Source organism: Macaca fascicularis, chromosome X, assembly GCF_037993035.2.
Source record: "Macaca fascicularis isolate 582-1 chromosome X, T2T-MFA8v1.1".
Taxonomy (NCBI): Eukaryota; Metazoa; Chordata; class Mammalia; order Primates; family Cercopithecidae; genus Macaca; species Macaca fascicularis.
The window spans coordinates 76,256,862-76,276,810 of record NC_088395.1 but is presented as its reverse complement, the minus strand read 5'-3'; positions in this window follow the sequence as shown (position 1 = coordinate 76,276,810).

The window sequence follows — 19,949 nt, the reverse complement described above, 5'->3', positions numbered from 1 at the left end:
GGGTTAAGAAAGGTTGCAAGGGGAATTAGCTACAGCTGAAAATCTGCAGCGAGAAGCAGGGCAAGTGTACAGTACCATCAATCTGCAATTCATTTGTGACTGTGAACAGCATATTTGGGATGTGACAGCCGACTGCAAGGTCAAGAAGCCAGCAGAGCTGGGTTGGTTTGGAGGCAGTTCAAGACTCTGAACTGAAAAATCATATGTGTGTGTGTGTGTGTGTGTGTGTGTGTGTGTGTGTGTGTGTGTGTATATTTTTTTTTTTTTTTGGGGGGGAAAGACCACGAGCATCTGTTTCAACTCCGAGACTGGCTCCTCCCTCCTGTTGTTGCTGGTTTCTTTTGTCAGAATGGGTAGGTCCCAACTGTGGCTCCTGGAAGCAAAGCTCCCAGTTGTTCAATGGTATCTTACCCCTGGGGCTGTGCATTAGTTATCTATTGCTGCATAACAAATTACCATACATTTAATGACTTAAAACAACACAAAGTTATTATCTCATGGTTTCCATGCATCAGAAGTCTGGGCACATTTTAGCTGGCCCTCTGCTCAGGGTCTTACTAGGTTGAAATCAAGGTATTCACAGGACTGCAATGGCATCTGAAACTTGGGGTCCTCTTCTAAGCTCACTGGTTGTTGGCAGAATTCAGTTCCTTGCAATTATAGACCTTAAGGCCCCATTTTCTTGCTGGCTCTTGGCCAGGGGGTAGTCTCAGCTCCTAGAGGCTGCACTCTGAGGTCATTGCCACATGGCCCCTTCCACAAGCAGTTCCTAACAGGACTGTTTGCTTCTGCAAGGTCAGAAAGAGTGCGTCTGCTCTCTTGCTCACTCCCTTTCACTCTCCCTCGCTCTTTCCCTCTCTCTTTCTCTCTTTAATTTATTTTGAAATAATTATAGAGTCACAGGAAGTTGAAAAGATAACACAAGGAGGTCCAATGTAGTGTTCCCTGACAGTTATGTCTTATATCAGTATAGTACTATGTCAAATCCAGGAAACTGACATTGGTGCAATGTATGTGTATACTTTTTTGCTATTTTATCATGTATGTAGATTCCTGAAACCACAACTGCAGTCAAGATTCAGAACTGGTTCATACGTTAAAGGTTTCCTTTGTGCTACCCCTTTGTAGTCACACTACCTCCTTCCCTCCCACCATCCCTAACTTGCAACTACTTATCTGTTCCTGACTCTATAATTTTGTCATTTTGAGAATGTTACATAACATTCAGCATGTGACCTTTTGAGATTGGCTTTTTGTCTCCACTCGGCATAATGCCCTTGAGATCCATCCAACCTTTTTTATGTATCAATAATAGTGCATTCCCCTTTTATTGCTGAGTAGTATTCCATGGTATGGATGTACCATAATTTGTTTAACCATTCACCACGTGACAAACTTTTGGTTGTTTCTGGGCCTGGCCAGTGCAAATAAAACTGATAGGAACAATTGTGTGCAGATTTTTGTGTCAACATAGATTTTCACTTTTCTGGGATACTTGTCCAAGAGCTGGGTTATATGGTAAATGATGTATAGTTTTAAAGAAACTGCCATACTCTTCTCCAGAGTGGCTGTACTATTTTACATTCCCACCAGCGAGGCAGGAGCCATCCAGTTTCTCACATCCTCACCAGCATTTGGTGTTGTCATTATTTTTTTTAGTCTTTTGGATAGGTGGTTTTAATTAGCAATTCCCTAATAGCTAATGATGATGAACATCTTTTCATGTGCTTCCTTCCATTTGCATATTCTCTTCAGTGAAATGTCTCTTCATGTCTCTTGCTTATTTTCTAATTGGATTGTTTGCTTTCTATTGTTGAGTTTTCAGAGCTCTTTACACATTCTAGATACATGCCCTTTGTCAGGCATGTGGCTTGCAGATATTTTATCCAAGTCTGTAGTTTGTCTTTTCTTCCTCTTAATGGATCTTTTAGAGTAAAAGTTTCTACTTTTAATGAAGTCAAATTTATTATTATTTTTCTTTTATAGATCAGACTTTTCATGTCAAGTCTAAGAACTCTTCACCAATTCCTAGGTCACAAAGGTTTTCTCCTATGTTTTCTCCTAAAAGTTTTAAAGTTTTGTATTTTATATTTAAATCTACAATCCACTTGGAGTTACATTTTGTATAAGGCATGAAATTCAGGTTGTTTTCTCTTTTTGTTGATGGATGTCCACATGCAGCAGCATCATTTGTTGAAAAGACTTTTTGTGTCTTTTAAAGACTCACCTCAATCAGTCAGGCCCCACTCAGGAAAATCCTCATTTTGATTAACTCAAACAGAACTGATTATGGACCTTAATTATATCTGAAACATCACTTTGTTAAATAGTAGCATAATCATGGGAGTGATAGCCCTTCATGTTTACCAGTTCCACCCACACTCAAGTGGAAGCAATTATACAAGAGTGTGGATCATTGTGGGAGACAGGGTCATCTCTAGAATTCTGTGGATCACAGGCCATGACTCATGACTCATTCACACTCACTTTTTTTTTTTGGAAGGAGTTTCACTCTTGTTGCCCAGGCTGGAGTGCAGTGGCACAATCTCGGCTCACTGCAACCTCTGCCTCCCAGGTTCAAGCGATTCTCCTGTCTCAGCCGCCTCAGTAGCTGGGATGACAGGCATCCACCACCACACCCAGCTAATTTTTTGTATTTTTAGTAGAGACAGGGTTTCACCATGTTGGCCAGGCTGCTCTCGAACTCCTGACCTCAGGTGATCCACCCACCTCGGCCTCCCAAAGTCCTGGGATTACAAGCGTGAACCACCGTGCCCAGCCCATTCACACTCACTTTTTCCTCCTCTGGGGTGGGAAAGCCTGCTCAGCTGTAGGGCCTTGAACAAGTGGGGACTAGCTTATTTGGAAAGCCCTGCAGGGATCTGAGGGTGGGTATGGGTACATGTATATATGCCATGACCCAAGCAAAACATGATTGTTCCTTCCCAGGGTTAGGGCTGGGTACTCTCACTCCGGACTGAATAGCTCTGATGGTGACGTGAAACACAAGTGGGATGGGAGGACACTACCACATGAGCCTTTTCTTTTAAAATAGAGCTTGGATTAGCGAACTCAAAGCAGAAGATTGTCATAGGCCCAATTAATGCAGGAAATGCCCATTCTCTTGCAAAAGATTTTCTAATCTTCACCTAAATCACTGTTCTTTCACTGACATTCAGCCAAGAAGCAATGTTGGGGGCCCAAGAGTGAGACTTCCTTTATCTGTGACTTCTTGTAGCCATTGGATCCTTCCTGTCCCTCTGTACTTATCTCTGAAACTTCTACAACACGTCTTCTGCCTGAAAGAATCAGGCTTGTAGAAAAGAAGGCCCACCCAGATGCTTGTAGACAAATATCCCAAAAGTCTCAGCAGACCAGCCACTTGGCTGATTCTATGACTCTTGAATGAAAGGTGGCATGGTGAAATCAAGTCACAATGATGGCCTTTCAAGCTGGGGCCCAACAGGAGATTGTAAGCAGTAAGTGGCTGAGGACGTTGAGAAACATTCAAGAGAAAAGGTGAATTGAGAGATATAATGGGAAGGCTATTAGCAGATGCCTATTTAAATGAGTGGGATCCCAAACCTGCTTGTTAATCAGTCCTTCATAAAGCCAAAGAAAAACCTAAAGCAAGAAGAGTAAGGAGAAGTACAAAGTCTTATCTGGTCACAAACATTCTCTTATTATCTCAACTCCCAGCTCCTCTGGACTTTCTTCTTCTTTATAATTCCAACGTGAATATCATCCCTGGGGCTGAGCAGTACAGCAGCCCTGATTCTAATGTGCACTATGGAAATAGCACTCTAAGGTCAGCAAGCTCCCATACACTTTCAATCTCTTCTCAGAGTGCACCCTCCACCTCCTGCACTGGCTGCTAAAATCAGGCTCTCTGTGGACACACTTCCTCTACAAACTAGCTCCTTCTCTGATATCCCACCAGTACATTGCCTCAAAGTAGGATTGGCATCACCTAAATCCCTGTGGCTATTTCCAGGCCATTGTTCTCCATCATTATGTAAAATCCCTTCCTCCTTCAGTACTCAGTCCATCTGGTATCATCCCCTTCTATCCGCTTCTGTCCACTATCACTATCCATTTTCTCTTCATTGTCAGAGGATTTTTGCCACCCCTTGCTTAGTTTATATATTCCTTCTCCATTCCAATTTGTCTTGCCACATTGGCTGATTTCAACATTCATATGGATGATTTCACTTACATCTCTGGCCCCGTGGTTTTTGATGTGCAATCACTTGAAAAAGTTTTTTAAAGTACTGATGCTTGGGACCAACTCAGATGAATTGAATCTGAATCTCTGGGAATGTGGCCTGAACACTACAGTACAACTAGAATCTTCCAGCTCTCATACTTCCCTACTCTAGTGCCTCTTCCATTTCATTACAACTCCAGATTTTTAACCCTACCACTGTTAAGACGTATTAGCAGTAGCCCATCATTTTGTTTTCCCACCCATCCTGGCTCCCATGATTGATATTCTCACTAGTAACTTCACCAGCCAAGCTCTCTTGCCTATCTGTTGCACTTACCTTTACAAATCCCAAACCCTGAACCGACAGGGAAATCTACCTCCCCTGGTCTTCTGTCAGAACTTCTGGAGAAAAATTGGATATGCCATCCAGATGGGTGCCACTGTCACAGGATCTTCGGGTTGTCACTTTTCTGGCCAGAAACCTCTGTGGCCAGTGGTGCTTTGGCCCAAGTTTTGCTTGGGCCCGCTGGGCTTGTTCTGCCCACTTGGCCTGTCAGGCTACTCTTGGCTCATGCTACTGGCCTGGATCCCACACCTGCCAAGGGTGAGCCAGGTGCAGAGTGGCAAGGGGTGTGTGAGTGAGTGAGCATGGGGTCTGGCCATTGTGCACAACCAAGCATGCCAGCTGTGGTGGGGTGGGCAGCTCCAGGCGCTGGCATGGGTGCCGGCTCCCTGTGAGGCTGAGGCTGGACCAGGCAGCTTCCACTCTGGCAATGAGAAACATGGTGGTGTCCAGAGGCTTGGAGATGCCAGGAACCTCAGAGCCCCAAAGAGGGTGTCATAGCTCTGGCCTGGGGAACTGCTACGTCTGGTATCTCTGAAGGGCCACAGCTCCCTCTTCTCTTCTCTCCTTCTTGTTGCCTGCAATGTAGCCAGTCAGGGACATGTTTCAGCCCTGTTTGTGTTACAGCTCTTTCAGCTCTTTCAGTCCCACCATTAGACAGGTCCCAAGTTCTTCTCCTGCATCCAGGAAGAATGAGGTATACTGACAACTGGAGAGTGAGTAAGGTGAAGAGGTGCTTTATTGAGTAACAGTACAGCTCTCAGGAGACACGAAGTGGGTAGCTCCTCTCTGCAGGCAGGTCATCCTGTTGCCTGCTTGAGTCTGGCTGAGTTTGGGGTTTTTATGGGCTCCAGATGGGAGGAAGTACATGCTGATTTGCCCATGGGTGGCCATGGGTGGGCCTGGATAAAGCACCATAAGTTCTCACTCTGGTCCATACAACTGGCATCCCAGTTCCTGGGCTTCAGGCTGTCCCTAGCCTGAAGGTGGGGTTTCACCAGGGATCCACCCCTTTTCACCCAGGAGCCTGCCTGCCTCCTGCCACCATTAACCTGCCATCCACAGTACCCATGGTACCCAGGCTGTTTTTGCTGAGGGGTGCCTGCAGGCCTGCACCAAGCCACCCTTAGTCCCCCCTCAGCCTCCCTCCTGTGATCATTGATGCCCAAAGTTCAGAGGGGGCCGAGGTGGCAGGGGGTTGGCATGTCAGCACTTTCCTGAGTGCATGGACACCTGGCCAGGTTGCAACAGTGCCTGGGCGGCTTGGCCACAACTTTGCTCTGAAATCAGAGCAGGTGTTGGGAGTGAAGAAAGGCCATCCAGTGGGAGCAGGCACTTCCTAGCCTGTCATGGGGAAGACATGCCCAGGTCCACAGTGGCTGCAGCTGCTCCAGGGAGGGTGGGGCTCCCACCCCTCCAACTTGGAATTGGGCGGGGCTTCTGCCTGTTCCCAGCTCCTGCCAGCTTCACAGAGCATGCAGCCCTGACGGCGCCTCCTCCACGGCAGCTGGTGTCATGGCAGCAACCACTCCAGATGGGCCACTGCTGAAATGTATGGCAGCCATCACCACTACAAATATATGATTTCTAATTTTAGTTAATTTCCAATACTATTTTTTTTTTTACTTCTATTCAGCTCTCCCTCCCATTTCCCTTAGCCACAATTCTAAAACTTTTCCCCCACTTAGAAAGAGGCCATAGTTTATGAGGCCCCTCTTCCACAACCATAAGTTTGTTTGCATCTCCTATTGTCCTTTTCTCTTTTCCTTTTTCTCTGAGAAGAGTGTTCCTTTTCCTGTACAAGGCATGTTATTCTTTCCGTATTCTAAATCCTATCATCATGTCTCCTTTATTGAATCTTCAACCTCTGCCAGCTTCTTCCCCTGAGGATACACACACACACAAACACACACACACACACACACACACACACACACACACACACACACACACAAAGTCTCTCCCATCTTCTAAAAATTCTCTCTTGAGCTTATATTTTCCTTCCACTACCATCATCTGTTTGACCTCAGCCAAGCTTCTTGAAAGAGTGGTCTAATTTATTGTCTCCCTTTCCTTGCCTCGCAATTACTCCTCAATCCACAGCTACTAGGCTCCCATCATTCCACTAACTGCATGGCAAATAGTTAGGGCAGAATTCACACAGACATTCCAGATTTTTCTTTTATTGAAATTATTCTCTACACCATCTGTGCTAACCACTTCTGCCTTTTTGAAACCTACCTTGGCTCTCCTGATATTTCCCTACTATGGATCACCTTCTCCCTTTCTGACTGAATGCTTCTTTTAAATCTTCATTGCTGCATTATGCATTATCTTTTATGTGCATTTTAAAAGTTGGTATATTCAAAAGTACTTTCCCTTGCCCTCATCTTTTCTCTCTATATACCGTCTCCCTAGATAGCCTTATATTGAGGACTTCCAATACTCTCAGTCAAGTCCAAGCCTTTTGTCTAAGTTCTAGACCTATACATTCACTGTCTATTGGATCTCTCCTCCTCCTCCTCCATTTCCTCAACTTTTACATGTCTCAGACCAAGCTCATAACCTTCTAGAATCTTCTTCCATCAAATATAAAACCAGATACCTGTGTTTCTTATCTTTATTTGTGATGCCATTATCTACTCAGTGTATCACAACAGAAACCTGGGTTTAGTTATAATGTTTAGTGATAACACCTCCTAACTTGTCTCCCTGTCTGCAGTTTTCCTCCTCAATGATGCTTCCACCCAGCAGCCACAGTGATAGAAAGCCCCTAGAATACTACCTGGTACGTATCAGGTATTCAGTGGAGTTTTGTTGGCTGAATGGATGTCCAAATGTTCTATGGAGGAACATATATATCCTGTTCCTAGTTCTGGCCTCATTTCCTCCATTGCAATTTGGATTCTGGCTAATGAGTGCAAGAGCAGATCTCATAACAGGCCTTCTGATTCCAAGTTTGAGTGTTCTTTTGACTACAGCCCAGCTGCTTCCATTTCAGCCTCATTTTATGGAAGTCTTAAAAACCTTCTGCTTGGGAGTATTTGCATACAGTCCCAACTGGAGGCAAAAGGATAGACAATATGACTTCCCCCTTCACTTCCCACTACTGAATTCTATGATGTTAGACCCACCAGAGAAGGAAGGAGATAGATTCTATAGAGGTCAAGAGCGTGGAAAAATTCAGACCATAATTACTGCATTCACTAATTCATTCGTTTACTCAACAGACATGTACTTTGTGCCCAGCTCCATGGCAGGCCCTGAGTATGATGGTGGGCTCCACTACCTTCAGGAGATTTGATGGACAGTGATGGGAACTTTTGATACATTGGGAAACAGAAGGGGATGAATCTGTGCAGCATGACCTTGGTGGTGTGGCGGCCAAGGGGAGAAGAGCATCTCCCATATCCTCTGGACCAGGATCTACTTCTGCCAGGCTGTGGGCCCTTGGGCATGTCCTTTCTTTTCTCTGGGTCTGTTTTCTCCTCTACTGAACAAGGAGAGTGTTAAGCAAAGTCTGGGATGGTTTAAAAAAAAATAGCCAAAAAATAGCCAAAGAACTGCTCCAGGGTGTGTCCTGGGTCCCTGCAGTGCCAGGGCAATGGGAAGTCATGGGACAGTGGGCAGAGAGGGAGTTCTGGGTCTGGAGCAAAACGTTATTGCCTTAGCCCCTCACTTTTTGCTCTAACTACCCCTTGAAGCAATAATTATCCCACTCCCTGGATACCTAGGATGTGGCCAAGTCAACCTTCCTGGCAGTGCCCAAGATGGCTGGCAGCATAAACTTCCCTGAGAAGATGTTATTATGTGGAATTGAGCATGCCCACTGAGGGGCAAGTTGCCCAGGACTGTCTTCAGCCTGAGTTTTTACCCATAAGCCCTTAGCTCTTTACTGGTGACTCACTCAGGTGCCCCCCAAAGGAAAGTCTTTTACCCAGAATCCTAGAACTTCTTTGACAATTTTTAAAACCACTTTGTATACCAGACAATTTCTGCCAGCATTGTTGGCGGAGAAGCATTGGTGCCTCACACAGTTGCCGACCTATGAGGACTAGGGCAGGCAACAGGGATCAAGGCTGCAAAGCTTAGCAGTGGAGAAATGTCTGTGCTGTGACTCTGTGCTTTCTCCCCAGGGGTCTGAGCCAGACCCCAGGGCTGGCCTCCTCTGTGCCCCACCCTTTGCCCCCCTCCCTTTCTGGGCAGGGCTGTACCAGACCAAGAAGACACTGCCCCAGGGGCTCGTAATCTGAACGAGACAGTCCAATTATCTACAATTTATGGAGCTCAATTGGAGTGAGTTCAGAAAGGAGCAACCTGAACAATTAAGGGACCAGAGGGCTCGGCTTCTGGGGCAAGATAAAAGGCAGGAGGTCTGAGGCAGCAGTAGTGGTTTCAGGGGGAGTGGTGACTAAGGGGGAGGGCCGGCATGGATGTCTGCCAGCGAGGGAGTGTTAAAGGGGGCAGACACCTGTGAGGGAGGGGGCAGAACGAGCGGGAACAAGGCAAGGGATATGAGCCCCCAGGTAGGGCGGGCAAGAGGCTTAGAGCTCAGACCCAGCCTCTGGGAGTCAAGCCATGTTGAGCAAGTAGTAAATTTTGGCTTTCCCGGCCCAGGCCCTGGCTTGAGGGAATCCCAGGAAGCCCCAGAGAGCAAAGCAAGCAGCAGGGTAGTGTCTCTGACAGAAAGAAGCCTAGACCTGGGGCCCATGGAAAGCACAGGCCCCATAAGAAGGCCATGAGATGAAGAAAATGGTGGTTTGCTGGGCTGGTTGAGCTCCAAAATATCCTGAAATATCCGTTCCAGCCCTGCAAAGATCCCACAGAAAACAGAAATCCCTAACCCAATTCAATTCTTAACTCAGACTCTATCTTAAATCTAGAGGTATACTAGTTGAGAAGTCCTGCTTCTGGACCAGGTTCTCCTGCCAGGCCGTGTGACCTCGGGCAAGTCCTTTCTTTTCTCTGGGTCTGTTTTCTCCTCTACTGAACAATGGGAGTTTAAAATGAAGTATGGGATGGTTATTTTTTTAAAAAAACAGACAAACCAAGGGGGACCTTTTAAACTAGCTGAACACTTCCCCTTTTAATGAAAACTTACACAGAATCCTACCATGTAAAACAGATAAAAGCAGTGCTTTATTGATAGAAATGCATTCATTGGGATCAAATTTATGCCATTTACCTTATTATAAAGTGAATCAATCAGAATTATGGGGCTATTTTGATGAAATCCATGGTTTGAAATGAAAGGTTGCAGCTCTCGGTTGCTGTCTGAATCTGCCAACACATCTGACCTTTGCAGAACTCCCGAAGCTCTTCTGTAAAGCCCAGGGGCACCACAGAATTCTGGGTGAAAACCATCACCTCAGTTATCCCCCACATTTCTCCCAACTCAGACTTTTTCCGAATCTAGACTATGTCTCTCTAGAGGACAGGCACTCTGTCTCCTTTTCCTGGTGTCCCCAGCACCTCAGGATCTTTACACCTGGCCTGGACCTTTGCGCACAGTAGGGTTTATTTTTTAAAGCTGTTGAATTGAATCAGGGGTCTTTGGTCAGGTAATGGAGGAAGGCCTTGGTTGACAGGGTGTATACACAGATGCAAGGGCTCTGCCCACTTCAGAGATCCCTCCCCAGATAACTGGGAGAAGCACTTTCAGAGAAGGAGGGTTTAAGGCCTGGTCTTTGGGTGCACTGCTGTTGCCAAACTACTTTTCACTTTAGCCACAATCCCCAGAAGGCTGAACTTCTGGGTGCCAAGGAGGCAGCCCAAACGAGGAATTTTTAGAGCTTGAATGTAGCCAACCTGAGCAGACTAGAGGAGATGGCCCAGGCAAGAAGCAGCAGAGTAAACGTGACTTATGTACACTTGGACATAGAATGATGACTGTGTAAATGACTGCAAATGAAAGGCTGGGGTACTGCAGACTCCAGGTTGTTCCCTGTGTAGCCTTGATGGTGATTCACCTTGTCGGTGACTTCAGGTTCTCTTAGGAGGAATACTGGAATTAGTTTTTTTGTTCCTTTTGTATCTACTGCAGGATTTATTAAAAACAAGATTTTTTTGGCTTAGATTCATGGTTCAAAATTTAAAAGAAATACAAAGGTATATATTGAAAAAAAAAAAAAAAAAAAAAAGCCTGTCTTCTTTCTCTCCCAGCTACACAATTCTTTTCCCCAGAGGCGGCACTGGTTACCAATTTCTTGACTTATCCTTCCATAGATATTTTACGTCTACACTATATTCAGACATCCTTCCGGAGATATTCTATACAAATACAAATACAAGTAAGTATAAGTGTGGGTGTTTATATTTCCCTTTTCCCCTTCCCACAGAAATGGAAGCATATCGTATGCACCACTCTTCATGTTCTTTTTAATGATCACATAGTATTCCACTGTAGGTATGTGTCAAATTGATGACATTTCAGTTCTTTCTAATAGTTTCTATTATTCATGATGCTGTACATACATCACTTGGCAGCGACATGAGTGTATCTTACTAGAATTGTTATTACTATTGAGTCCTTGAGCCAAATTTTAAACCCAACTTTGGGGCTGCAGGAGAGGATTCTCTGGAATGCCATGGCCTCATTTTGACTCCCTTTACCATCTTTGCTGCTTCTCTTGACCTTCAAGTTGGTGTGACTAAGTGCCATTCTGGTACATTAAAGAAAAGGCAGGCAAAGGCTTCTGACTGGCTTGGTAGGGATCTCTTGAGATGTCCCCATTGGCTGACAATTTCTGCTTCATGATGTTCCTTGCCCCTTGAACCATTTAAGCAGTGGTGAAAGATGACAGACTGACTTTAGAGGCCAGGAAGATAATGAAAACTCATGAAGCTAGCTGCATGTAAGATGACAAATGGCAAGTGACACCTGGCTTCAGTGTCAGGGACCAAACAGGAATTTGCAGGACTGAGGCTACCCAGGAAAGAGCACATCCCACCTGAAGAGGGCAGATTCCGTTCTAGGTGGCAATGGAGGTCCAGGGCTGTCAGATCTTCTGAATATTTAAGGGGAAGTAAGAAATTTGGGTTTTATGTGAACTCTCCCCAATTTGTATATAATAATAATAGTAATAACAAACACATAGCATTTACTATGTGTCAGATACTATTCTAAGAGCTTTAGATATAACTCAATACTCATTGTAACCCTATGAGGTAGAGTACTATTGTTTAAATCTCCATTTTACAGATGAGCAAGATGAAGCACAGAGAGTTTCAGTAACCTTCCCAGAGTCACAGAGAACAAGTGGCAGAGTCAGGATGCAAACCTAGGCTATGTTGTTAATGACTACACTATACAACCTCTTATAGAGGAAACCCAACTCAAATTTAAATACTGAATAGATCAACACTGCCAAGTTAAACAAAATAGCTGTAGAAGCTCCAGGTGGAGACTTCTACATTAGAAGGGGTTTGGCATGAGGCTGGCTGTTGCTCTGATGGTCCTGCAAACCTCAACATTGACTGAATTCCCCTGCCATCATTCAGACCCAGGCCAGGTGTCAGCATGGCCCAGGAGCCAGGTGAAAGCCCTTCACTTGGCTTCAGTCACACTGCCTGCTTTTTCAATCACTCTTGAGAACAGGGTGAGGGTACAGGACTGGGGCCAGTTAACGTAGCTTTGGGTCTTCAATAGGTCATGAAACCATGGATGGAAAAGTGCTGGCACTGGTCTTAGAGTTGGAGTTCTTGGCTTCTGGTCCTGGCCTTCTGCTTTGCATTTCTCTTGTTTATTTTGGGTGAGTGGATCTTTTGGCCTCTTCAAGCCTCAGTTTTTTCATCTGTAAACCTAAACTAATTTCTACTGCACATGGTTATTGTGAGGATTGGCAAGACACTGTGTGTATACATGCAGTAGAAGTGGAAAAGGATATTCTTAGCAGTAGAGCTAATTTGGGGGGCAGGAAGCTGTCATTTCCCATAGAAAGTTACCCCAAGATGGAGCCAGGGAAGAGGAACTGCCTCCTCCTCTCATCCCAGCCTTCTCGGGGCTATGTCTTTCATTCCAAGCCCTTTTGTCCACTAGGCCACAAATGAGCCATATCTGACCCTGGGCACTGATTCCAGGAGTCCAAGGGCCCAGGGAATCTTGAAATGAACCATCAGTGTTTGCCAATAAATCTACCTTTGCAATTTTCCTCTTCACCTGTATGCTTTTCCATGTGAATTTTCAGGTTTGTGTCCTGGGTTCAACAAGGCTAAGATCAATACAGGAGTCTCTGACCTTTCCTCAAGAACAGCTACCTACAGTCTTAGTATCTGTGAATAGCAGGTTCCTCGAGAAAAACAAAAACAAAAAACCAACCCAAGTGCTGAAAGTGAAACTCGATGTTACAGAGAAGGCTGGTCATGCATGTCATCAAGCACTTTGTGGCAGGATGCTGTGTGCTTGTTGAGAATAAAGCCTCCTGCCTCCTGTACCAGCAGGCGGGTCATGAGGGGACAAGATAGAGGAGAAGAGGGAACAAGGAGATGGCAGGAGAGGATACATCCTGGGAACAGGGGAAAAAGAGAGGGGCCAAAGGAATAAATACGGATGTGCTCTAGTGTTCCAGGGTAGGCAAGAATTGTGTTCTCTGCACCTCTCCAGTCTTGTGACAATGTGATCATGAATTGAGGTTGTTCAAATAGATGCTATGGAGCCCTGTACAGAGTCTTACAGAGCCTCCCACTCTGTTCAGTTCCTGTTCTAATTCCTCTTCTACTCAGGGCAGCCCACCAGGGGTATGCCTTTGAGTCTGGATGTGAGTTGAAGTGAATTGGCCAAAAGGGTGAGGTCAGAATGTGGAAGGCCCTGAACAACAGCTTTCGATATTTTCCCAAACAATGGGAACCATTAGAGGGGCAGGATGCCAGGCCAGTGCTCCAGGAGGCTCCTGGCTCTGTGCGAAGGTGTCTGGGCTGCAAGGGCAGGAGGCTAGAGGCAGGGATGCCAGTTAGGAGGTAATGAAGATCTGGGCAGACAACAGCAGTGACGAAGGAGGGATCAGTTTAGGATATAGAATATATATATGGGGTGGTGGCGATGTAATCTGGGACACACGGCAGGAGGGTGGAAAGGGCCACTGGAGGAGTCCCAGATCAGCTTCTTGCTCCAGGGGTCGGGAGGAAAGGCAGGACTATTAACATAAACGGTGAATTGGCCCCTTAACTGCTCTGGTCCCTCCGCAGGAAAATGCTGCCCTTGCAGCCCTGAGCTTCCTTTAGTCCCGGGCCTGGCTGGACTGGACGGGCCGGCTCGGGGCTGCGGTCGCGAGCTCTGTTTTATCGTTGGGGTCCAGGGAGACTTGAGGCCTGAACGGGCTGAAAAAGAAGGGCGACACTCCCGCGTCCCGCCCAGGCCCCTGCCTCTGGCCCGGCTGGTCGGAAAGCGAAGGAAGGTCAGAAGCGAAGGAGAGCGGGCTACCGGGGGCCAGGTTGGGGGTGAGAACGGGCCTGAACGCGGGAGAAGCCCGCGAAGTGGGAGAAAGGAACAGAGGAGGAAGAGCCCGCTCTGCATCGCGGACAGACCCTAGAGCCAGGCCGGGTTCGGCGGCTGCGCCTCCGCCTCCCTGGCGCCTCCAGCCTGGGTAGGAGGAGCCACAGCGCCACCCAGCGGCCGGTGTCGGGGAACAGCAGTCAGGGCTCTTCCGTGGCCCCAGAAGAGTGGGGAAGGGGGAAGCTGGGTGGAACAGGACAGTGGAGGGCCTAGAGGACAGCGGGTACCAGCGCGGGCACAGAGTGGTTGATACGCCCTCCGTTTACTTCACCTACCAGTCCATCCGGCACATGGCACCAGTTAAATCTTACTCCAGGTCAGCTGATGCTATTCCTCTCAAGCTCAACAATCTTCCATGGCTCCCAATGGGTCACCATATAAAGCCCACACATTCCCTGGCCTGACCTTCACGGCCTTCTGTGTTTTTACCTCAGGCTATCTTTCAAGCTCATCTCTTACCACCCACTCCACACATCCTGTGCCACTCATTCCTGCTCAGATGAACCACCCACCACTTCTGCATCTACATCCATTCACTCAGTGAGCATTGACTAAGGCACTGGGAAGATAATAAATAAGACAGACAAGGTCCTTGTCTGCTCAGAGCTTACATTCAAATGGAGAAAGAGGCAATAAACAAGAAAGCCAAAGTATAAACAAGATCGTTCCAAATAGTTACAAGTGCTAGATCATATACAAAGCAGGGTGGTATGATAGAGTGTCTGCGGTGAGAAGGGCACTACTATACCTAGAGTAGCCGGGAAAAACCTTTCTGAGAAAGTGATATCTGAGCTCAGACCTGATCATGAGGAGCGTTGCAAAAATCTGGGAGAATAACATTTCAGGCTGAGAAATGGCATGTTCAAAGGACCTGAGACAGGAACAAGCTTAGCATATCAGTGGAAAATAAATAAGGCAGGGTGGCTGTAGGAGAGTGAAGGGAATATTCTAGGTGAGGTTGGAGAGATAGACAATTGGCAGGTAGTGTAGGGCACTGTGGGCCATAGTAAGGAGTCTGGAATTTATTTTGATTTAGATGGGAAACTAGGAGAGGGTGTTAGCCGGGGAAAGACATGATCTGGTTTGCATTTTTAAGAGATACTCTGAGTGAACTGTGCATGGGGTGCAAGACTGGAAGCAGGGAGACCAGTTAGGAGGCCATTGCAGTGGTCTATGAGAGAGTTGGTGACTAGGTGGTGACAATGGAGGTGAGAGAAATGGTCAGATTCTAGAGGTATTTTGACCAATTTCTGTTCATGTATTTTCTCCCCAACCAACCCAGGAGCTTCTTGAGCTTCTTCATGTCTGAGTGAGCTTTGGATTCCCATCCTACACCCCTAGGCAGTTAGTTTCTCTGCGATCTGCCACAGTGAATGTGACAGGAGGTAATGGCAGTTGGATAGAAACTTGGGCATGGCGCAGAAGTTCTGAGACTTCCTTCTGGTTGCTCTAATGGGCTTCTCCATCTCCTTTTTTCCTTCTTCACCCTTTAGTGTCACCTAAAAGAATTTAAGTATGTTTTGGAGGGAAGAAAACACAGGAGTTATGGAGTTGCTCCTCTGTGCTAGCAACTGGGCTCCATGTCTTCATGTAGATTACTTCATTTGGGTTAACTTATTTCATATTTATAAAAACATCTAATCCTATCCCTTCATTTTAGAGATAGGCAGATTAAGAACCCCAAAAGGAAAAGGGACTTTATGAAGTTGGGTAGAAAGGTGAGGTTGTCATAGCATAAAGCAGTCACTATTTTGAGTCCCTCATAGACCCCTCTTCCCATTTAACACCCAAATACTGTTTGTCTACACCCATTTTGCTAAGGTCTTTTTCAGTCTCTCGTTAATTGTTAGCATTACATAATGCCAATAAATCTCTGGGTGAAACTGCAGGTCTTGAAAAGGATTCAAGGTTTCATGAAGTCAATGAAAGTGATGTTGGAGACCCTCTCTAATGTCATGTAAAGTCTTTGATAAATGGGAATTTGGCAGAGATAGACCAGTTACCCCTGGCAGAAGAGAAAATTGACCTGGCTAATGACAGGATCAAGGCTTCAAAGAGAATGATTCAACTCTCAAAGGATTACAAGAGGTCCTTGTGATAATTGAAGAAGCTCTCTAATTTTGGAAAAACAAAACAAAATCTCTGCTTATGACTGTGCTGCAAAAGTCAATATTACCCTCTCATGTACTTTGGTCAGGAAAATTACATTATCCCCCAGTGCTTGACTCATTCTTTGTTCATTGTAAGAATTAGTGCGTATTTGCAATTATTTATACATTTATACATTTTGTACATTTTAAATGGAAACTAAAATATTTTCCATGTTTCCAATTTTATTTCTCAAGATGAAGTCCTATCCAAATCCTTTTTCCCTTTTCTTCTGTTCTACTGTGAAATGTTGGTCCCCATTTCAAGTGGATTCATTGTAAGTGGCCTTTTTCTAGCACCACTTATCCTCAAATAACAAGGACTTCATGTAGCCAAAGCCTTCTCTTCACCCAGTGATTGTAAAGCCTGGCTGCACATTAGAATCACTTGTGAAGTTTTCTAAACAATGCTGAAGCTGGGACTCCCACCCCGGACTAATTAAATCAGACTCTCTGCTGGTAAGGCCGGAACTAAAACTCTCCAGGTGATTCTGATGTGCTGCCAGGGCTGTGAGCCACTGCCATGTTTCCTCCTCGCCCATGCTGAGGCTACAAGAGACAGACTGTCTGCAGTTGGACTGACCTGAAGAGAGTGCCAGGGCCTGGGCCTGGGCGAGGGAGGGAGCGCTTAGAGAGGCAGCTGCAGGGTGATGGTAGCTTAGTCCAGGAGTGAAGTTGTGACATATGGCTTGTAGAGCTACTTCCTTGACACAGCTATTGCGCCCTTTAGTCCCTGAGTACTGTGGGTGTATTGCTTCCTCTGCTTTTGTATGTAGTAGGTTAGTGTGGGACCTGCAATCCCTCATCTCTCTTTCCTATGCACAAGGCCAAGAGAACCTGGCTCCCTCCTCTTGGGTATGCAGTGAGACAAAAACTCTAATGTTGTGGTGGGTGGTATTATGGTTGTCCAATGCATAAAGTCATGTTATTGTGTGGATTTATAATGTGTCTGTTTCCTGCTGTTTTGCCAGAACCCAGTGCAGTGTTTGATATATAGTAATTGCTCAGTAGGTACATTTTGAATGAATAAGTTGAACACAGGCAGGATGTAATCAGTACCACGATTAAGGGACAAAGTGTTATTGAAGTACAGAGGAGGGAGAGATTTTTTCCAGCTTGAGAGAGGGGGGAAATGTGTAAGTCTTCATAGCAGAGGTGGCATTTGAGCTGGACTTTGAAAACTAGGAAAGTCAGTGATAGGCAGAGATGGAAAGAGGGCATTCCAGGCAGAAGAGACAATGCGAGCCAAGGGTGGGAGATGAGACTGTGCAGAGCTCATTCAGAGGCTAACCAGTAGGGCAGTGGGGAGTGGATGTGAGTATATGAGCACCTATGGGGGAAGATCAGACTAGTAGGATATGATCAAAAAACAAAGATCCTTGAATGGGATACTTAGAAGTTTACACTTGATTCTACAGACAATGTGGAGCCATCTGATGTTTTTGATGTTTTCCAGGGGTGTAATGTTTGCTTTAGGAAGATTAGCTGTGTCCTCTAGGTAACTCAACTATGGCAGCAATTGTTTCACAAAATCTCTAGCAAGTGCCTCTGAAGCATGTGGGACTGTGCTAGGTAGAGGATGGATCAGAGATGGAGTGACTGGACAAGAGATTGGTTGATAGGCTATTGCAGTAGTCCAGGCAAAAGCTACTGAAGGCCTGAAACAGCTTAGTAGGAGTCAGGGCGAAAAGTATGGGGAGGATTTGAACATCTTACAAAAGAAGAATGATGGAACTTGGTGACTGTCTTAGGTGGGGGTGAAAGAAAGAGAAGAAAGACTGAGTGACTAATGATAATAACAATCAGCATGTGAGTGGCTCCTTTGTGCCAGCTGTTTTGCCAAGTGCTTCATGTACTACACCATCTAATTCTCACAGTAACCCTCGTGATAGATGAGGACACCAAGGTTCAAGGAAGTAAAGGAACTCTTGTCTGAACTCATACAAGTAGGAGATGATGATGACAGCAGTGGCCCATCTAGAGTGGCCACTGCCAAGATGTCGGCTGCAGCAGGAAGGTGTGGTCCAGGCCTTCCACTCCACAGAGCAGGCAGGAGCCCTATCCCCTAGGCCTGGGCATCCCACTTTACAAAGCAGGCAGGAGACCCACCCTTCCAGGTGGGGCTGCAGCTGCCCAAGTCATGCCTGCAGATCTGAGCATCCCTGTGCTCTTGAGGGGCTGAGAGCAGGCAGGAGCCCTGCCCTCCTGGGCACAGCTACAGCTGCCCAAACCATGGCTGCAGACCTGGGCCTCCTGCTCCATGGAACAGGCAGGAGCCCTGCTCCCCCAGGCACAGCGTAGCTGCCCAACCATGGCTGCAGACTCGGGCATCTCGGCACTTTTAGGGGCCCAGGAAGGCTCCCCTACCCTCGCAGGCTCAGAAGTGCCTGCTCCCACTGCCTGACTTCTCCCTGCTGCCGGTGCCCCCTCTGATCTTGGAGCAAAGTTGGGCCAAGCCCGGACACCATGAGCAGCAGTAGAAGGCAGATAGGTTCATCAGTGAAAGGGGGTGGGTCCCTGGTGAGGCCCCACCTTCAGGCCAGGGAGGGTCTGAAGGCTGGGGGCCAGGCTGCCAGTCCCACAGACTGGAGTGGGAACTTATGGTGCCTTTTCTGGGCCTGCCCATGGCTGCCCGTGGGCCAATCGGTGCACACTTCCTCCCCTCTGAGGCCCATAAAAGCCCTGGGCTCAGCCAGAGCTGAGCACATGACAGGATGATCAGATGCAGTGAGGAGCTACCCGCTCTGCTGAGAGCTTCAGAGACCTGCAGAGATGTCAGGACTACCAGCTGCAGAGAGGAGCTACCCTCTCCAGGGCCTCCTCTCTGCTGAGAGCTGCAGAGATGACAGGATGACCTGCCTGCAGAGGAGCTACCCACTGTGGGTCCCCTCTGAGCTGTTCTAACACTCAGTAAAGCTCCTCTTTGTCTTGCTCACCCTCCACTTGTCTGCATACTTCATTCTTCCTGGATGCAGGACAAGAACTTGGGCAAAGGCGTCACTGACCACAGAGGTTTTTGGCCAGAAAAGTGACACCCCAAAGATCCCATAACAATGGCACTGGCTAGACTTGGAACTCATATGGTCTGGCTCCAGAGACCATGCTGTGACCTCCATGTTATGCTGCTTTTGGGGAAGTGGAGTGGGCTCATGTTTTCTTGGCAAAGTAATTTGGCAGCTCAGTCAGGACACCAGCCTCTCTCCTGACCATGCTCTCCTTTCCTCATTTATGTGAAAAGCAGTATTAGTGATGGAGAGCCCTGTCTGCCACCCCTCAAGCAGTTGTCCCCAAGTGACCTTCCTCCTGTGATGGGAAGATGGGTCTGGTGAAGAGGTGTAGGAGAGATGAGGCTGGCAGACTAGAACCAAAGGCTGCAACAAAAGCAAGAACTGGCAATCCCCAGGCCACATACAGCCTGCAGACTTGTTTAGCCCTCATGGAGATAGGTTTGTTGGTTTTTATACTTGAGCCAACATTTATGAATTAGGGGGCTTCATGTTAGAATCCCAAGTCCTAACTTCCCTTGAAGAATGAGAAGATTGGCAACACTGGACCTACATTCCCCAAGACAACCCTGGACTTCAGCTGCCTCCTTTGCACATGTCCTGCAGTTCTCAGCACTCAAATTGGAGTCGGCACTTTTCCCCAACCTGGCCTACTTCACTCTATACAGTGATCTGCCTGATCCCTGCAGGTGGCTGGCTTTGTGAGTCCTTGTCTAGAATGGTCTACTACAGTTTACCCTTTCTTCCTGAGATTTGA